Source organism: Mesoplodon mirus, assembly GCF_964341445.2.
Source record: "Mesoplodon mirus genome assembly, chromosome: 5".
In the NCBI taxonomy this organism is placed as follows: Eukaryota; Metazoa; Chordata; class Mammalia; order Artiodactyla; family Ziphiidae; genus Mesoplodon; species Mesoplodon mirus.
Window position 1 is genome coordinate 156037596 of NC_138980.1, and position 20169 is coordinate 156057764.

The following is a 20169-nucleotide window of genomic DNA, read 5'->3' on the forward strand; positions in this document are numbered from 1 at the left end:
GAATAGTTATGAGATGTGTTTCGTGTGGGGAACAGTCCCCTCTGCTTGTGAGTCTTCATCATCACTGGACATGTGTCTCTCTTTTGGAGTGTCTCTGGAACATAGACATCCATGTGAGAGGAACATCTTATACTTTTTTGAGGTCTTGCTCAAGTCCATTCTTAAGAGAGTGCATGTAGGGGATAATATGAATTCTAAAATGTTCAGTATCTCAGACTCTCCACTGAGTCATTTCCTTATTTTTATTAATTGGCTTAGACCCAACTACAGAATGGAAAGCTATTTTTATGCATTTGCTCACAACTGAGAGATCTAACACAAGACTTAAGCAACACAATCTGCCAGTTTAAAACAGGAAAAAAATGCCTTGCTATATTCCATTAAATTACGCTGACAATATGTTTCACATTTTAAGATCATCTTTGCCTTTTAAAACATTCATAGATAGGTTAAGAATAAACTTTGGGGGATGTAACAGTGCTTGCAGTTAACGAGGATATTCTCTCTATCATTTTCCCTCTATTGTGGCTTCCTTGGGATATATTTTGTCTTGCTTGACTTCTTCACAGTCTGATGGATTGAAGCTCTATCAAACACAAGTGCTCTGGAATAAGATGTGACTCACATCCTCACTCCATTGTAAAAGTCATAAAGGCAGTAACTCAAGTGTATGGCTGACTCAGTAACTGCCCAGCATTATCTTTATTGAAATTATCTTGCAATCTAGAAATTAGAAGTGAAATAACCCATGAAGTCATCCTGATCCTGCTATTCTGGGCCAAGGTAAGAGTTTTTCTGGGCTATTTTTCTATTACTCTTTCAATTTAGTTTTATAACTATCAGTCGTGCAACAACTCTGATCATTTATTTAACAGATTTCTATTCTAACTAGCTGCAAAATGATAGAACTTATCACTAATAAGCAAAGCACCTCTCCTGAGATGAAATAGTGTTTATTTTTCAAAGAAATAAGAGATGGGAGGCCAGTCCATAAAACCCAGGAAAACCTATGGGATGATTAGAAAGTTATTCATGAATTCCAATCTTGTCTGTGTCTAGGTGTGGCGTAGTAAGGTTTATCATGGGATGGAATTTGTCCAGGCAGCGTGCCTGGAGCAGTGGAGAAAGGTCTATATGTCTGAGGAAAAGGATTGCCCACTGAGCCATCGTCTTCCTTCTAGCTGTCAATGCTGAGCATGGGAAGACTAGAAATAGACAGGAAGGGGAACCTAGGTAGGTGGATTGGCCAGAGTAGACAGAGCAGTAGATTGAAATGAGCATCAGTTCTAGAAATGCAGGTCTGATTGTGGCTCCCATCCCCCTACAAGATGATCTCCAAGTCTCTTAGTTTGGAGAAACTGTGGCCATCAATGTTCCACTCGGCCTCAGTGTTTGTTTCATTCCTGATTCCTTTGTCGTTCTGCTCCCTCTCTCTGGAATACCCACTTCCCTCGCCTACTTGAAATATTTGAATTTGTTTTTATCAAACTTAGTTTAGCTCTCATTTCTTTGGGAAGCTTGCACTGACCCCAGAGACAAAGTCCATAACTCCCTTTCTGCCAAGTGCATGCTCTGATTGTTGTACTTACGCAAAGCCGTGTAATTTATTTATCTACTTGATTTTTTTGTCTGTTTCCTCTAATGGACTATGAGCTACCTGAGGACAGATCTGTGTCTTTATTCACGTTGTGTCTGCTGTGCCTAGCACAGAACCTAACACAGAGCAGGAGCTCATGACATTTATGTAGAGTCAATGAATGAATGAGTGAGTGCATGAGAAAGGAGGCACAGTTTTGTTGTTAGGAATTTAGGAGAGCATCCAGAGATACCACAGCAGGTGTTTCTGTATTGTGGTGGTGCTTGGATCAAATGTTTTCTAAGAAAATGCCATTCATCAAATAGCTTTCCTGACTTTTACAGGGTCATAGATTCAGCACGAAGGAAAATTAGAAATCATCTTTTTCAACATCCCACTTCAAAAGAGAAGTCCCTTCTAGGGCATTATGACAGTGAAGCACCTGGCTTGCATTGGAATACCCCGGCGGCAGCAATTACCATGGAGTCCGCTCTAGCCTCAGATGGCTATGTTTGTCTTTCATGATTGGGCATAATTCGCTTCTTTGAAATCTTCATCTGAGTAAGCTCTCAGTAAAATTTAGCTATTACTATGATCATTTTCTTTTTCTCGTCGTGAAAAATACCTAAAGGTAGTTATCAAGGTTTCCATCTCTTTTCAAGTTTAATTTCCCTGATGTCTTAAACCCAAGACTTGGTTCCCAGGTCCCTGGCCCTCCTGGCCCCTTTCCCTTTACTTGCCATGAGACACACCAGCCACCAGCGTGTGACCAGTGCTTGTTGCGATCTGCTCTCTTTGACATTTCCTGGCTCAGTTCAGTCCAGAGAAAGGTCCCTTTCATCCCTCTGCTCCATGCTTATCAGAAACAAATGCCCAAAGCAGAAGGCTGAAGTTGTGATTAGTTGGTATGGGAGAAAAGTGTATATGGGCACACAAATAAGAATCAAATCCTGGGTAGTAGTCATCTGCCAAAGGAGAGCTCGGTAGGGAAAGTGATTCTAAATAAGTGATCACGGACATAGGAAGCTCATATTTTAAAAGAATTTGATAGTATTAAGTAGAAATTATAGAAGAAACCAAGCTTTCTTTCTGTACTATTTATTCACACATTGCCGTTTGCTCATCAAAAAGCAAAACAAATAACCTTTATTTCTTGGCAGCAAAGCCATTTCAAGCTCAAATAATAAACTGAATTGTCAGAGAATCAGAGACTCGTGGGAGATTAAAAATAGTTTCTTCTGCACAGAAACTGAGATCCTACATTGCATATATGAAATTCTTTTTTTTAAATTGAAGTATAGTTGATTTACAATGTTGTGTTAATTTCTGCTATACAGGAAGGTGATTCAGTTATACATATATGTATATTCTTTTTTAAAAGTATTCTTTTCCATTATGTTTCATCATAGGATATTGAATATAGTTCCCTGTGCTGTACAGTAGGACCTTGTTGTTTATCCATTCTATATATAATAGCTCACGTCTGCTAACCCCAACTTCCCACTCCATCCCTCCCCCAAGCCCCTCTCCCTTGGCAACCACATGTCTGTTCTTTGTGTTCAGGAGTCTGTTTCTGTTTCTTAGATAAGTTCATTTGTGTCACATTTTAGATTCCACATATAAGTGATATCATATGGCATTTGTGTTTCTCTTTCTGACTTACTTCACTTAGTATGATAATATCTAGGTCCATCCATGTTTCTACAAATGGCATTATTTCATTCTTTTTTATGGCTAAGTAGTATTTCATTGTATATATGTACCACATCTTCTTTATCTATTCATCTGTCGATGGACATTTATGTTACTTCCATGTCTTGGCCGTTGTAAATAGTGCTGCTATGAACATAGGGGTGCATGTATCTTTCTGAATTATAGGTTTATCTGGATATATACCCAGTAATGGGATTGCTGGGTCATATGGTAGCTCTATTTTTAGTTTTCTGAGGAACCTTCATATGGTTCTCCACAGTGGCTGCACCAACTTATATTCTCACCAGCAGTGTAGGAGGGTTCCCTTTTCTCCACACCCTCTCCAACATTTGCTATTTGCAGACTTTTTAAAGGTGGTCATTCTGACTGGTGTGAGGTGATAACTCATTGTAGTTTTGATTTGCATTTCTCTAATAATTAGTGATGTTGAGCATCTTTTCAGCACATGAGAGATTCTTAAGTTCTTCTTGGATGGCCTGGGGGGAAAACAAAGCAAAAGATTCTCCTTTTTGAAAAACTTATATGAATTTTAATATTAGCCACCATAAGTAAATGCATTTGCAATATCACAAATGTTTATAGATGTAGTCATAACCTATTTTAATATTTAGTAAAATACAACCCTTAATTTCTTTTTCTTTTTTTGCAGTTTTGAAATTTTATTGAAAAAATATTTGACATATAACATTGTGTAAATTTAAGGTGTACATGTTAATTTGATACACTTATGAATCATAATATGATTACAATAATGAACACCTCTATCCCATTACATTTTTTTTTTTTTAGTGGTTGGAATAATTAAGTTCTAGTCTCTTAGCAAGTTTGATGATTATAATACCATATTGTTGTCTGTATTCCCTATACTATGCATTAGATCTCTAGGGCTTTTTTACTACTTGTTGTAAGTTTGTACCCTTAAACAACATCTTTCCTATCCTCCTACCCATTCTCCTTTTTGATGCAAATAATACCAGAACAAAATCAACAAGAAAGTAGAACGTCCTTCTAAAATTAATTAATTGTCAGCAGTAAAGGAATCGTTTATAAATGATATTGATAAAGAGCCTTGTGTTAACCAGCACATGTAAATGATGTTCCAACTAGTAACCTGCCATTTGTATGCACAGCTTTCAAGTTATTTTCTTAATATTGGTGATGAGTTTGCGCTGAGTGATCCCTCTTCTCTTAACCAGCTCCTCTTGTTCTCAGTGACACATATTTGCACAATGACTAGCTAAGGAGAAAGCTCTTACATCTTTTGCACAGAAACTGAGATCTGGGTAGCTAGCTGAATATAAGATACAGACTGTGTCAAAAAGATGCAGCTAAGCATGGGGTGGGGTCATGGGTTTGGGGAAGAGAAGACACAAGCTGGAGGAGACTGCCCATTTCAGGTGAGTCAGCCCAGGGAAACTGATATTTCTTTATAGGGCTCTTTATTGCAGGTGCAAAGATTGGCTTTACAAGCAGCATCTAGACTGAAAATCACAGGGTCCACAGTAATGGTGAAATTCAGAGATATGGTCCAGGGAAAGCAAGAGGGCAAACTGTTGCAGCAGAAAATGTTGGTTTCCATTTTGCCCCTTCCTTGCTCCTCGTAGGATCCTGATTTTGCACAGGTATCTCCTTTTTTCCTCTCTCTTTTTTTTTTTTTTTTTTTGCGGTACGCGGGCCTCTCACTGCTGCGGCCTCTCCCATTGCAGAGCACAGGCTCCAGATGCGCAGGCTCAGCGGCCATGGCTCACGGGCCCAGCCGCTCTGTGGCATGTGGGATCTTCCCGGACCGGGGCACGAACCCGTGTCCCCTGCATCGGCAGGCGGACTCTCAACCACTGCGCCACCAGGGAAGCCCTTTCCCTCTCCTTTTTTTTTTTTTTTTTTTTTTTTTAATAAGCAACACTGTGCTCCCAGGGAGGCTGGGGATGAATTGTGTGTAGCCTAAACTAAGCATGGCAGTCTCTCTCTCTCTCACTGGGAATTAGTTTAAGCAAGTGCACATGAAGAGATTCTGGCCCGTGAGAAAAGAGAAGTCTACGCTGGATCCTTTGAATAGGATTATAAAGAGAGATACCTAGGAAGACTCAGTTTGTTACTCTACTAGGCTTATCCCATATGATGTGATGCCCAGAACCGCAGCAGTCATTGTACAACATGAGGAGCTAGGCTAAGGATCGGATCCACACATTGAAGATGACTGAGCAGAGACATGGCAACCCCTAGGGCCTGAAACACTGAATTAACCAATCACAGAGCTGCCTATTATGAACTGAATTGTGTCTCTCCAAAATTCATATGTTGAAGTCTTAACTCTCAGTGCTTTGAAATATGGCTGTATTTGGAGATAGTGCCTTTTAAAGAGGTAATTAAGGTAAAATGAAGTCTTATGGGTGGGCCCTAATCCAATCAGACTAGTGTCTTGATAAGAAGAGGAGAGTTGGACATACAGAGAGAGGCACAGAGATGCAAATGCAAAGAGAAGGCGGCTGTCTGAATGCTAAGGAGAGAGGACTTGGGAGTAACCGAAGCTCCCACACCTTGATCTCAGACTCTGAGTCTCCAGAACTAAGAGAAAATAAATTCCTGTTGTTTAAGCCACCCAGTCTGTGCTATTTAGTTAGAGCAACTCTTACAAACCAATACACTGCCCTTCCTTTGGCCTTCTTAATATATAGGGCCATACAATTGTTTGTTTTTTAAGTCACTTAAGTGGGGGTTTCTATTCTATTCTAGCAGAGTTGCTAAAAAATCAAAAAAGATATTGCAGCAATATTATTCTGTTACAATGAAAGCAAGTCTGAAGATAGGAGATGTAGCTATAACATCTAACATTGAAGGTCAGAAAAACACAGAGAGTCATCCGAAGTAATATTGTCATAACACAAGGAGTAGCAGGTCATCTAGTAACCAGGTGGAAGCTGAAGATGTCAGAGGAGTGGTAGCATTTTTATTTTTTCCCAAACACTAGGGTTTCTGCTCTCCCAACCCTCCCATAGCTGGACCTGAGGATGGAGCCTCATGAGGATATGGTTTGTGGCCAAGGGACAGAGTGAAGCTGATAGTCCCATGTGTGGGCTTAGACCAATGACTATGACCTCAGCTAACCAATCAAATTAACTAGCAACAGATGAAAAACAAATTTTGACCAGCTTCAGGGAATGAGAATTTACAAAGTCCTATGTAGTAGTTAGAGTAGGACAGCATGGAACTGACTTCATTTTATGGGTTTCCCCCTACTAATTAAGTTATCCCAAGTTCTAACTTCAAAGCAGGGAGTTGGGCAACCACTGGATAAAGAGAGATCAACTGCCAACATATAATAGTGTTTATATATATTATCAAATAGCTCAGGCTTGGCTCTGAGCTATGAAATAAGAAATGTTCCTCTCATGACTAAATACAAAGTTATATTTGTTGAACCAAGTATATTTTTCTAGAGAATAGTGGTCGAGTTGACCATAACCACATTATTTTAAGTTTTCAATGCTTAGATTAGAATAGCTCATTTTTGGTCTTCCTGCTTTGAGAATGTTCACTTGTAAGCTGTTCACCTCCCTGCTGAAGCTTCCTGAGATCACTTCCATTATTTCTTCACCCACCGCCAAAACATTCATTTGGCTCTAAAAGTATTGAAGACATCCCTTAGGGCATCTGTCCAGGCTGCAGTCCCATATTCCTTCTCTGAGCACTGCTTCATCCTGGAGGTGAGCCCCAGAAAGCCATGTTTATTCAATAGGACATCACTTCTGTTATTGCACTAGGAATAGACAATCAGATTCTCTTTCACAGAAATTTGAATTGGAAGCCAAAGATGCTGGTAGCCTCTGCTGGTCATTTGAACTAAGGAGATGTAAGCACGTGAGTTATGGGGAGGATTGTCTTATACCACTTTCATGGGGAGCAGACAAGTCTGTTGCACAGAGAGAAAAGGATGAGGCAGATATGCAGAGAGAAGCTGAGGTGAGCAAGTATATGACAGGGGGTGGAGTTGTGTGATGGAGACTAGGAAACTTGTAGCTCTAGCTCCTGGTAGATTTTCATTCCTGGTTCCAGCCCTTGGGGAGACCCATCTGTTCATTCTGCCCTTGAGTTGCTCCAGATCCCTTTGTTTTCAGGTTACCTTACTCCCTGGGGCTTATACTCATTAAAGTGGTTTTCTGTTATTTGTATCTAAAACCACCTTGGCCAAAGCAAAGCTAAAATTCAAACCCTTGGCTTGATATTCAACATCATCCCCAATTTGGCCCTCATGTATTATGTTCATCTTCATGTCCCCCTGCCATCATACATGGAGCTTCATTCATACTAGTCTGCCTTCTTTCTTCCTCTCACACCTTATATTTCTTATATTTTTGTTTCATTCCTTATTTCACGTAATTTCCTTTACCTAAAATACTCTCTTTCTCTTCTTGGCCTACTTGAACCCTACACACCTTTAAAGGTCAACTCAAGTTTGCCCTTCTAAGTGAAGTCTTCCACAAGCTTCCCAGCCCACAACAATTTCTCCTTCCTTTAAACGTCTATAGTGCTTTTTCTTTCTGTTAACAACTGTTTTGATGTAACAAGAGCTTGTAGTAATGGAGAAAAATAGGTTGGCTTCAGAGAAACACCTCGATGACAGAAACTCTAGCACCAGAGTTTGGAAATAATGAGAGAGACCAAGACATATATCCCAGGATGTCAGAACAGAGGGGTGGTACCAAAAATATCTTCAAGTATTACCTTTAATAAAATAATATCCAGTATGTTGGAAAACATGAAACATGCATGTTCATATGACATTTATTATTTAGCTTTCTCAACAACACCTACACTGAGTATGGTAAAGCAATTAGATGAGAGGAGACAGAGATGGAAAAACAAGAGGATATAAAGGAGAAGATGGACACTGTGGCATTGGAGAAGATGCAGATGGTACAGAGAGGATGAGAAAGAGGTGAGGAGATGGTGAAGGGTCCTCCTTCCTTCTCCTTTCAGGCAAAATCAACTTTAACCCCGACTCTCTGACACCACATCCTCTCTCAAAGAAGAGAAGGGTTAGGAGAAGTTATGAAGATGAAGTAAATAAAGAACAGTAGGATGACAAGGAGGACCAGGACGACTGCTTCCCCTAGGCAAGGGAGACTTAGAATCCCTCACCTTCCACCCAGGGTGGGATATTCCAGTCTTTACGACAAGAATTAACCTGTAAGTACAAATTAGTATTTTTCCTAATGAATATGTGAATCCTTATAGCCCTGCCCACTCTACAACATTCACTCAACAAACATTTATTGCACTTTCTATTATCAGATGGTTCATTAACATATGGATTAGTCACACCCGTCTCCTGTTGCATATTGTAGAAGAACAAAGTCTGATAACACTGGCGGTAAATAGCACGCAGCCATAGGCATTTTTGATAAGGCTGAGTCTTTGACTCACCACTGACCTCTGATCCATGAGAGCTTCCCACCCCTGTCTGCCCCTGGGGTTTTCGGAGGCTGATGCTCCCTGACTTGGGTCCTTCTTTTCTCTCAGTATGCCGTGCTTTCAAAAGTTTAAGATAACCAACAGGCTTCAGCTTCTCTCCCTGTTGCCATCTAGAGACAGCACTCTAGGGAGTTTGAAGCCCAGAACATATCACCCTTTGTGTCTATTTCCCCTCTTCCAACATCTTTCTTCAGTTGTATCAGAATATCAAAGGCACTCTCACGGGGAAAAGATGTTTCATACTGGTTTCAGCTCTGCTCATGGGAGGTTGAACAGATCATTGCATTTCATTTGTTCCTTCTTCCCGTCTTAACCCACGTGGAGACCAACTCTGTACCAAGTGTTGACCTTGAGTAGCCTCATGGAAAAACAACCTGGAAGCCTGGCTTCAAGATGGTGGAAGAGTAACACGTGGAGATCACCTTCCTCCCCACAGATACATCAGAAATACATCTACACGTGGAACAACTCCTACAGAACACCTACTGAACGCTGGCTCGCAAAAGACAAGAAACTCCCCACGTACCTGGGTAGGGCAAAAGAAAAAAAAAAAAGCAGACACAAATGGATAGGGACGGGACCTGCACCAGTGGGAGGGAGCTGTGAAGGAGGAAAGGTTTCCACACACTAGACATTTGTCCAAAGATATACAGATTGCCACCAAACACATGAACAAATGCTCAACATCATTAATCATTAGAGAAATGCAAATCAAAACTACAATGAGATATCATCTCACACCAGTGAGAATGGCCATCATCAAAAAATCTACAAACAATAAATGCTGGAGAGGGTGTGGAGAAAAGGGAACCCTCCTGCACTGTTGGTGGGAATGTAAATTGGTACAGCCACTATGGAGAACAGTATGGAGGTTCCTTAAAAAACTAAAAATAGAACTACCATATGACCCAGCAATCTCACTACTGGGCATATACCCTGAGAAAAGCATAATTCAAAAAGAGTCATGTACCACAATGTCCATTGCAGCTCTATTTACAATAGGCAGGACATGGAATCAACCTAAGTGTCCATCAACAGATGAAGAGCTAAAGAAGATATGGCACATATATAGAACAGAATATTACTTAGCCATAGAAAGAAACGAAATTGAGTTATTTGTAGTGAGGTGAATGGACCTAGAGTCTGTCATACATAGTGAAGTAAGTCAGAAAGAGAAAAACAAATACCGTATGCTAACACACATATATGGAATAAAAAAAAAAAGTTCTGAAGAACCTAGGGGCAAGACAGAAATAAAGACGCAGACCTACTAAAGAATGGACTTGAGGATATGGGGAGGGGGAAGGGTAACTTGGGACAAAGTGAGAGAGTGGCATGGACGTATATACACTACCAAACGTAAAATAGATAGCTAGTGGGAAGCAGCTGCATAGCACAGGGAGATCAGCTCGGTGCTTTGTGATCACCTAGAGGGGTGGGATAGGGAGGGTGGGAGGGAGGGAGATGAAAGAGGGAAGGGAGGTGGGGACATATGTATATGTATAACTGATTCACTTTGTTATAAAGCAGAAACTAACACACCATTGTAAAGCAATTATACTCCAATAAAGATGTAAAAAAAAAAAAAAAACTACCTGGAAAACTTATTAATCATATAGAAGAATACTAGTCTCTTTTTTTTTAGAACTACTTATACGACTAGAGAGCTGCCATCTCTCTCAGCTTCCTATTTCCCGCCCCCCCCCCCATATCTGTTCTAATTCTCTTACTTCATTGTATTTTAGAGATGGCATTAACTAGCATTGTAAAGGTGGGTATACTGGCTCTGTGTGTGTGTGTGTGTCTTGTAATTTGTAAACAAGAGAGAGGTGCTCTAATTTAATGGTTAATTTTTAAGAAAGCCTGTCCCTTAGCTCATAGATTTTGGTCCATTCAATCCCTTTAGATTCCAGCCAAACATATAAGTCCCATTTCTTTTTTAAAAAAATTTTATAAATTTATTTATTTTTGTCTGTGTTCGGTCCTTATTGCTGCGTGCGGGCTTTCTCTATTTGTGGTGGTGGTGGGGGGGACCACTCCTTGTTGTTGTGCCCGGGCTTCTCACTGCGGTGGCTTCTCTTGTTGAGGAGCACGGGCTCTAGGTGCACGGGCCCCAGCAGTTGTGTCACGTGGGCTCAGCAGTTGTGGCACACAGGCTCTAGAGCACAGGCTCAGTAGTTGTGGTGCATGGGCTTAGCTGCATCGCAGCTAAGGGATCTTCCTGGACCAGGGCTCGAACCCGTGTCCCCTGCATTGGCAGGCAGACCGTCAAGCACTGCTCCACTGCTTGGGAAGCCCCAAGGCCCATTTCTTAGCCTTCCTTCTTCCACCTGAGAAATTATCATGTGCTGCCTGTTTGGGAGACATCTTTGATTCAGGATATACTTATACTCAAGGAATGAGCATATCCAAAGGAAACATCTCCAAAGGTGGTACATATTATTAGGCTGCCATCAGGATGCACTGGGAGCAGTCCAGCCTTCCCTGATGCCTGGCAGAGTCATTTTTTCCTTAAATGGACAAACCTATATTTTGTTTTTACTCCTTCACCCTCTGTCAAGGTCACAGCACACCTACTGGGTATGAAATGTTACCTTGAGGAGGTAATCATTCTGGGAGCTTCTTTGCATTTTCAGTTTTGTAGACTTAAGATCCTGAAAAAGTTATGCATCATTCCTCAAGTCATACCAAATTTGGTATGGTGTTCCTGGACAGATCCTTTAACTGTAGGATTTTAGCTGCCAGTTCTTCTAATTGAGTTTATATGATTCACTGTCCAAATCCAAGTCACAGTTCTGTGATGAAATAGGAAACAATTTTTTTTCCCCAAGGCTCAGATACCATAGATATGACTGAAAGGTTCACAGAAAGGTCAGTTCCAATCCCATCACAGGTTGATCAACTCAGCCTGGAATCACAAGGCAGGAAATTTTAGGCTCAAAGAGGTATTGGCTCGATGCCTAACACATACCAGCTCTTTGGCAGGTATTTATTAATTGATTAATAGTGTCTTAACACCAGATGCCATCTTTTTTTTTTTTTTTTTTTTTTGCGGTACGTGGGCCTCTCACTGTTGTGGCCTATCCCGTTGCGGAGCACAGGCTCCGGACGTGCAGGCTCCGGATGCGCAGGCTCAGCGGCCATGGCCCACAGGCCCAACCGCTCCACGGCACGTGGGATCCTCTCAGACCAGGTCATGAACCCGTGTCCCCTGCATCGGCAGACGGACTCTCAACCACTGCGCCACCAGGGAAGCCCCAGATGCCATCTTTTAAGAGTCTCATTTCCTTTTAGCTAGTTGTTGATGAGTTTATGTCTGATACAAAAAGAATTTGCCAATTATAGAGTGACATCAATGATTTGAAAAATAAAGTGAGCCCTCCCTCCCAGACTGGCTACATAATTTGTGGAGCCCTCTACAAAGAGAAGATGCAGGACTCTTTTGTTCAAAAATTACTAAGAATTTCAAAATGGCAACTGAAGAGTATTAAACCAAGTGTGATGTCCCTAATAAGGACAGATCACACAGTTGTGAAGCTGGCCCACCCCTCCTGCCCCTTTTGATTGGTACGTATGAGTGCCTACAATTTATCAGTCATGGTGCTTATTTTTATCATATACATCATCTTCTATTATTCCCATAGCAACCATATGAGTCTGGGAGATTTCTTAACTGACTCAGGATCATACACAAAAGACTGTATACAGTGTCAGTTTTTTCCCACCAAAAAGAATGTATATCAGTTCTGAATGATGTGTTTCACATATGCTGTCTTGTACAATTTCTCATCTTGTTATGTAGATAATAATCACTCACACAAACTGATAACTTGAAGGTGTCAGGCAATGTTCTATTTGTTTTACATGCCTTCACACGTTTGACACCTAGTGGTGCATCCATGCTGCTTTGGTTAGGATTTGGCAGAAGGCAGAAAGCCCAACTCAGAGGATTAGCTGAAGAGATTTTAATGAAGGGACTGCTTTCAGAGGTGTGGATAGGATGAAGGGGATCTTCAAGAAATATGGATACGTCTGGAACTAGAAAACACAGGAAACGGATAGCATTTCAGGCTGCAAGGAGCAGAGGGAGGGAGGACAGAGTCACCAGACAAAGTTCCATCTTCAGTCATGGCAGACGGGCCACTTGTCAGATACAGCGGTCAAGGAAGACAGTCACTGCCAAAGCCTGGTTAGGAGGGAGGGTGTGGAGGCTAAATGTTTCAACCCCCTTTCCTGTTGCCCTCAAATCTCCTGCCCAAGGCCTCCCTGTGGCCCAACTCAAGAGAGCCCAGGGGGCTGAAGTCCATAGAGCTTAGGGTCCTAGAACATGGATCAGGATAGAGAATGGCAAAGGCAACTGGAGAAAAACAGAATAATTATTATCTCCCTTTTACAAATGAAACGGAGACACAGAGAGCCTAAGTAACTTGCTCCAAATCACTCAGGTAACAACTAGCAGAGCCAGGATTCAAACTCATGAAGTCTCAAGGCACCACTATGTTCTAAAACATATTCTCAAATGGTACAGAAGGCCAGCATGTACCCATAAACTCTCTGCTACTAAACTTGTTGGTTTGGAATATTGTAATCAGGGAAATCCAGCCTGAACAAATAAAACTGAATTTTAATTATTAAAAATGTGTGCAGTTGGATTACCTTCAAGATGAAGAATAGTTAGGACTAGGATTGCAAAGCATTTCCTGGGAGACGATTTGGGGGGAACTTGGTTTAAGAAAGGAGAGGGGTGGCTTGCAGTAAGCTGTGTTAATTTCAAAGGAAATGAGTAATTCTGAAAGGGTGTCAAGAGCACTTGAAAAGTTCGATTTCTTAATAGGGTACCTACTCTTCCCAATTTATATTCCTTGTAGCTTGTTTAGATCACGCATTAATTCAAGGGCGATGTAATGAGAGACTCCTACGTGTCTGTTGTTGTTCTAGCTGCTGGCACACAGCTACAGACACAACAAATAAAATCTCTACTCTGGAGGCACTTAATCTCTAGTGGTAGGAGACAGATGATAAACAAATGATGAATAAATATCTGATAGTGCTATGAAGAAGAATAAAACAGAATAAGAAGATAGAGGGTGACAGGGGAAGGAGAAAGATGTTATTTAATATAGAATTATCAAGAAAGTCACTCTGACAAGGAGACATTTGAGCAGAGAACTGAAGGAAACATCTGTTTCATTGATGGTGCAAAAGTGAACTTTAGCCCAGTTACATAGAAGAGGATTTTAGATCCGGAAGGGACCACAGAGATGCTCGCCTTCTATTCATGAAGAAACTGAGGCCTGGGGGATTAAGCCTTTATCCAGAACCGTACTGTGAATGATTATCAGTGAAGCTTGGGCCAAAAAAATCACATATTGTGACTCTTAGTCTGTCATTCAACAAATATTATTGGGCCCTCATTACGTGCCAGGCACCCAGTCTCATGCTTTTTGCACAGGAATCCTACTGTTTACTGATTCAGAATCAATTTCAAATTAGTGAGTTTTTACTGTGATTTAAGTTTCAGCTACCTTGAGGTGTGGGTTCCCTTTGTGTAGTGTGTCCAGATGCCCTGGAAGATAAAAGAAGTCCTAGTAGTTGTGGCTGGTGGAATGAGACTTATAAACTATACCCTAACCCTTCTTTCAATTGAATTATTATTTTTGTGTGTGTAACTTGAGAATAAGACTCTGGTGGTTCAAGCGGGCCAGTTAAAAATCATGCTCTCTCCCTCATCTAGGATCGATATTGACAAAAAATGGATCACAGCAGAGTTATTGTCCTAGTGTGGGAGGCTGGGCAAAAGGAGAGGAATTCAGGCAGGAAGAGAGCCAGGGCATTCAAGCTCAAATCAGGGAAATGCAGTGTCAGAATGTGACACAAGATGTTCCCAGGGTGTTACACCAAACGCAGGGTACAAATGTAGGAATAGAGTCAGTGGCCAGAGTGAGGGCATGGAGACCTGCACGAGCCCAGGGGAGGTAGCTGAAGAGGAGAAGAAAGACATGAGTTTAGCCGGGCCAGGTATCATGGACCAGGGTGAAAGCGAGAGGCTAGTGCCAGAGATGATTCTTACAGATGTGTGTCTCCAAAAGCTGCATTCAAAGGCCCAGTTTCACCTCTTGCAGAGTTGACAATTATTTTTAATATAAACTCATTTTAAATAGCATTTTTAACCTTACAAACCCTTCACACATACACAGCATCTTATTTAATCAGTAAAGTAATGGATGAAGTTATTTTACCCACATTTTATGGATGAGAGAGTTGAGGTCCAGAGAGGTTGAGAACAGAACCCAATATCTGATGATGAGCTGATGCCAGAGCAGGGAAGAGAACTCAGGTCTTCCAACCTCCATCTCTCATACAGCTTTGACCCAGACTACAGGGCCATGTGATGGGAAGATGGAAAGGAACTGTCAGTGGCAAGACTAGAAAATTTACACCAAAATTGTGGGATCTTTCCTACAGTGGAAATTCATACATCTTAAGAAATAGCAATTTGCTTATGTAATCTCCCTCTTCTTTTTTGGGGAGATCAGTCACCTCATTTGCAAAGGAAGACAACCTCATGGCTTTGGTACTTATCTTGAAGCATTCAACCTAGTTGAACTTGAAAACGGCCAAGGGTTGTCTTACTTTGGGTTTCATCATGTGAAGTCTCACATTAGTTTTTATCATCTGAATGTAGACCCTACAGGAGAGTATTTACCAACTCTCCTTTGGGTTGTAAGTTTCAGAGAATTAATGGCCCTGGGGACAGACCTCACCCAATGAAGCTGGAGGATAAACAGTCCAGCATCCTTTCACCTTGAATGGATACTTCTGCAGCACACTCTTTATGGTCTTCCAGAACTCCTCATTCTTATTGTGTCCACAATGCCAACAACTTTAAAATGCTCCTTAACACACCTTGTATTTGCTCTTTTCCATTGCATCTATCACTAAATGATGCTTCCTGGTTTCAGTTCCCAAGTAAAATACTTCCACTCAAATCTTTGTCTCAGGATCTGTTTTTTTGGAAACTCAACCATGACAGTTGGAAGAACTGGAAGTGGCCCGAGAAAACAGACCTACAACTGTGATTTGGAACCTGACAGTTCACTGGCCAGAAGGTAACAAGCATCCTTTGTTGGTGGTAAGTTAGGTGGTGAAAACCCCTTGTGTGCTGGAGCATTATAGTTACTAAGACTCACCCATGGGGGGTTGGGATGGAGTACTGATGGAAAGGGATGCCCTGGCTTATGCCATAGCTCCAGCACTTGAAAGATTTGAGGGCAATGGTAACTACAAAGATTGGGGGTTGGTTGCTGTTGTTTGCAGTAGTCACTCTGAAAAAAGAAGTTAACAGGCTCATGTCAGTGAAGAAGAAGAAGGTAAGGAGTCCTCTATGCTGGTGTATAAAGAGACTCATATCTTCTGCAGCTGGAGGGCAGACTGCTGAAAACCAGGCTCATAATTTGATTATAAGAATGACAGGGATGGAGGTACCAGCAGGGGATCCCCTTATCAAGGCTGACCTAGCTTCTGCCGCATCTCCTGCCTGACCCATTAACAGCGGAGACTGATGCTGAGCTCTCAGTTTTGTATGATCCCTCAAGGAGTCAACTTACCACTGGTCGAAAGTTGATTATATTAGACCCATCCCACTTGGAAGGAGACACAGACTCGTGCTTAGTGGGGCTGGATTTAACTTCCCTGTCTACCTTTATCTAAGGATTCACAGAATGTCTGGTTTACCAACATGGGAATCCACATAACATTACCTCAGACCAAAGGAACAACTTTACAGTGAAGTCGAGACAACAGTCACACAACCACAGGATCTACTGATCCTACCACACACCCCATCATCTGGAGGCTGCTGGCCAGGTAGAGTTTTGGAAGGACCTCATAAAGGCTTAGCTACGATGCCAGCTGGGGATGATACACCATGGGCTTGGGACGCTGGTCTTTAAGGTATGGTATATGCATCAAGTCATTATCCTGGGAGGTAGAATTCACAGATCCAGGAAATATAAGTAGGAAGTGGTCCTCTCACCGTCATTCCTAGTGACCTACTTGGAGAGGTTGTACTTCCTGTTTCTGCAACTTTGGTTTCTCCTAGACTAAAGACCCCAGTTCCTGAAGTAAACGGAGGTGAGAGGAACTTCTGTACAAATTTAGTCAGGGCCTCACTAACTTTAAAGCTGTGTCTGTCACCTGGTCATTTAAAACTCCTGGGTCAACAGTCCAGTAAGCCAAAAAAAAAAAAAAAGAAAAAAAAAGAGTTTTTATACTGGCAGGAATAATTGACCTTGATTATCATAAGGAAGCAGGCTTCTTTCTACACAGTGGGAACAGGAAGAAGAGTGTCTGGAACTCAGAGGACAGCTTGGGTCCCCTCTTGATGCATCTAGACTGTGGATGGGCAATTGCAGCAACTGCACCCTGAGAAGGACATGGAAACCTGGGGTTCAGACCCCTCAGGGATGCGGGTGTAGCTTATCCCACTGGGCACACAACCTAGACCAGCAGAAGGACTGGCCGAGGCTCAGGGGAGTTCAGAGTTGAGGGGTAGAAGAACCAGATGAGGAAGGGCAGAATTAGGTCCTTTGGACTAACTGCAGCAGAAGGGGCTGTGGCTTACCTCACCCATGGGATTGTTATAAATTGTTTTTTCCCCTTGGAAATTGTGACCAACCACCTTCAAAGCTCAGTGACAAGACAGATGCATGAATAGATTTGTGTGATGACAGGGGTGGACTGCAGCAGAGGCTGTTGGTCCTCCACCCCCATCCTTTGGTTCTCACTGGTCCCATGCAGACAAGCAGGTCCCCACTCCTGCCAGAGGGCTTCTGTGGCCACAGGAGCAAACTTGGCTTGTAAGGGGGAAGGCCAGAAATCCCAGGGAATTCACATACTAGGGGGTAGCCCTCAGCCAATGAAAGAATGGGAGATGGTAGATAAATACTCAGCTTCTTTGCCCCTTGGGTGGGATGCCTCTGAATCACATTCTCTACAGTTTTCCAGCGAAACACCCTTGGACTAGAACCCCAGACACCCCTAGGTACACTGCCCCTTAATGCACACCATGTTGTCTGTCTTCCCTTTCCTGAACCACCTCTCCACTCCCTTACTGGTGCTTCCTGGCATTACCTCTCAAATAAGCCATTTGTACCCAAATCCTTATCTCAGATCCAGCTTCTGGGTGAACCCAAATTCCTAGAGTGGCTGATCCAGAATATGAGTCCATGTAGTTTGGCCCCAGAGTCCATGACTTTAACCACTACATGTGAAATAAAGAAGTATTCCTTAAATATGATGGATGCTAAAGAGGAGAAAAAGGATCCAAAAAGGATCCAAATATCCTTTTTTTTTTCCAATTTGGCTGCACCACACAGCATGCGAGATCTTAGCTCCCTGGACCGGGGATCAACCCCTGCCCTGACAGTGAAAGTGCCGAGTCCTAACCCCTGGACCGCTAGAGAATTCCCCAGGCTTTTTTCCCCCCAAATATCCTTAAAGTAAGTCTCAGAATCAAATGATTCCAACTTTACAAGCCTTATGGTCAAGTGTTAATTTTTTTATAGAATGGTACTTCACTCGGTATCAATGTCTGTAAGAAAGTTGGTGAACACTCATCTGGATGTCTCTTTTCTTGTCCATTAAGATGTGAATCTATTCATTTAATATTTTCTTTACTTTTTCACATTTGTGAAAAATGTGATTGCATGATACTGAAAGAGGAGCCCCCTACCCCTCAAAAAAAAATAGCATGCATGTAAAGCAAAATTGTGTTTATTTTTTAGCTGTTTTTACCAACTGAGTTCAATGTTATCCCACACAGGGTGCAAAAGTCTTGGCTTCCTCTACATCCAAAGTTTCATTAGGATCTTTGTGAATTATCCTCATCGTCAGAGGGAAGAAAAGGGAGTATAAAGAAACAGAAAAGGATCCCATGCCCTATCGCTTTGCAGTGGGCCTGGGGAGGCTGTGGCATTCTTCCTCTCCACTTCTTTCTAAAGCCTTCGGTCCAATTTGGAGCCAGACTGACATAAGCAAGACCACTCTGAATAGGCAATGGCCTGGGAAGGGGTTTGCACATTTCTTAGAGAAAGAGGCAAGGACCAGTAAGTTGCCACATCTACAATGTGAGCCTGGTGGCCTGAGTACTGATCTGGGGAGGTAGCCTAAGAGGCCAAGAAAGTACAAAGCTGCAATAATGGGCTTTGCACTGGTCACATCTTGGTTATTAGCTGCATAAGCTATGTTGGGAGGAGAATGTAGAGCCCAACTCCGGGACCAGGCTGTCTGGGTGCCTGGTTTGAGTCCCAGCCCCACCAATTACTTGATATTACTCAGCTTCCCTGGGATTCAATGCCATCATCGATAAAAGAAGGGCAGAGACTGGCAGGTGGGTAGACAGAGACGATGCAGCTCAGTAATAGTCTTTGTCTCATAGGGTGGTTGTGAGGATTAAATAAATTGCTATATAGAAATTCTTAGAGCAATGTATATACATAGTAAGCACTGTTTCAGAGTCTGTTACTTTATTCTAACTCTCATATTTCTCTGTGCCTTTCAGCATCCAGGTTGCTGCAGGATTGATTGAGCCATTCCTTACGTGTCTAGCACCAGCCTGTTGCCTGGAAAATCTCTCTGCCAAGGCCACGTGTCTGCTTCTTGTCTCTGGGATATTGTTCTTGGATGACAAAGTTGACCTCTACAACTGGGCCCTGCATTATCTCTGAGGCAAGGAGCTTATGAGTTGGGCATAGGGAATGAGCCTCTGGTATGCTGGTCCCATCCGGAAAGACTTGCATTCTCACCTTATAAAGTAAATCTCCTTCAGAGAGTTAGACACAAGTCAACTATGTCTGGGCTGAGCAGGCATCAAACCTACACTTGCTTCCTCTCTCCCTATCAGTTAGGGATCAAAGGGCAAGGGTCTCCTACAGTGAGTCCAGTTCCAGAACTGCATCTTGCCACCTACTTCCTCCAGAGTTCAATAATAACAGAAATTGCTACCATCTCCTGGGCATCTAATTATGGGCCAAACAGTATGTAGGAAGCCCTAGTACTGGGTTGGCCAAAAAGTTCGTTCGGATTTTTTTTTTCGGTAATATTTCATGACATTAATACTCTAAGCAACTCTGCCAAGTATTAGTGTCCCCTTTTTACAGGTGAGGAAACTGAGACTCAGAGGTTTCAGCTACCTGGTGAGGAGGTGGCAGCTTCGAGATTAGTCTGACTCCAAATGCCTTTCCACCCCACGATGATGTCAATGGATCCATCATGCATTCGCTTCTAAACTTTTCTACCGTCAATACAGGTAAGCAGAGGAAATAGATTTCTATCCTTGAAAACCTTATCATCGTGATGGAAGACAAGATTCACACAAATGGAGCAGTTTGGAAATGATCCGTTAAGTG

At 42.1% G+C, this 20169-nt stretch overlaps 1 long non-coding RNA gene across 1 annotated transcript; it reads left to right on the forward strand.

The window, feature by feature from the left end:
- Positions 1-653: 653 nt before the first annotated feature.
- On the forward strand, positions 654-19461 carry LOC309805128. The gene is made up of 4 exons (XR_014294226.1): positions 654-783; positions 15763-15870; positions 16473-16627; positions 19323-19461. It is a non-coding gene; the product is annotated as an uncharacterized lncRNA (long non-coding RNA).
- Positions 19462-20169: the final 708 nt, after the last annotated feature.